The sequence below is a fragment of the Temnothorax curvispinosus genome, unplaced genomic scaffold (genome assembly GCF_003070985.1).
Source record: "Temnothorax curvispinosus isolate PA1 unplaced genomic scaffold, ASM307098v1 QBEX01000047.1, whole genome shotgun sequence".
Taxonomy (NCBI): Eukaryota; Metazoa; Arthropoda; class Insecta; order Hymenoptera; family Formicidae; genus Temnothorax; species Temnothorax curvispinosus.
In genome coordinates, this window is record NW_020209827.1 from 3,473 (window position 1) to 4,919 (window position 1,447).

The window sequence follows — 1,447 nt, forward strand, 5'->3', positions numbered from 1 at the left end:
AGCACCCTGCCTTACTGCCCTGCAAACATAGGCTCACGGATCTCGTTATCGAACACGTGCACCGCACGAACATGCACCCTGGTCGGCGCACGCTGCAATACCTGCTCACGCAACATTATTGGGTCCTCGGGGTGCATCGCGCTATACAACGCGTACTCTCGAGATGCCATCCATGTTTCCGCGTAAAAACACACACTTCTCAGCCCCTCATGGCGGAACTACCGGCCGATAGGGTCCGACGGGCCAAGCCATTTTCGATCCGCGGAGTTGATTTCGCGGGACCGTTCAACATAGCACCGACCCTGCCGACCTCGAAGTCCTATCGCCGGGTCACTTCCTCACGATGGAACCGCTCGTCTCCGTTCCCACTCCAGACGTGACCCCGTTACCGATGAATCGGCTGAGTCGGTGGCAACTCGTCCAACGAATACACCAAGACTTCTGGAGGCGCTGGCATCAGGAGTATCTCCATACGCTGCAACAGCGTCCCAAATGGTGGACCTCAGTCAACCCGCTCGGTGTCGGTGCGTTAGTCCTCCTCAAGGACGCCAACATGCCTCCTCTGCGTTGGAGGCGAGGACGAGTGGAGGCGCTGCATCCGGGCAGCGACGGCGTCCCGCGTGTCGCCACGGTGCGGGTGGCGGACGGCACTATCACGCGTCCCCTAGTGAAGCTGTGCCCCCTACCGATGGGCCCTGCTCCACAGGCGACCGATTCAAATTGAAAGTAAAATACAACTCGTTGTATTTTGGTGGGCGGTATGTTTGGCGCGCACCAAACTGTAGTTAGATGCATGTATTGTTTAGTCTCGTTACTCGTTGTACATAATATTCTTGCGTACCTAGTCTTAAGTATTTCGGTGACTCGCGCGAAACGTCGGCGGATCGCGATCAACGCGGAATCGATAATTGCGCGACTCACCAATCGGTGCTGCCCTCGCTCACCCCACGAGGGCACCCGCCTGCAGAACAAGTACTCGCTCGCGACACTGTTCCAGCGCCGCGAGCCCTCAGCACTCATCGTTACGCCGGCTCATCGTTACGACGTCTCATCGTTACGACGTCTCGGAGCACGGAGAGATTATCGGAGCAGAGACTTGTGCTAATATTCGGAGTCGCGAGATCATCCGCTCGCTCCCGGATAGTGCAATCGCCTACTTTCTTGGCCTGTCTGTGTGCTGCCTTTACTTGCTTCCTCCTGCTTGCTTGCTGCCTGCCTTAACTTACTGCTGCTTGCCTCGCTTTCGCCTTGCTTGCTGCCCTGCCTGTGTTGCTGCACGAGCCCGATCGCGACCGAGACGAAGCCTCCAGGAGTCGACGGCACAACGAACGGTGAGTCGCATTTGCTTAACTTAACGTTCGCTTTGGGGAGACTTTACACATCTCCCCTGGTCCTTCGAGCTTCGCTTTATCGCAAATCCGGGTACGGCTCTACCGCCCCCCGAGCA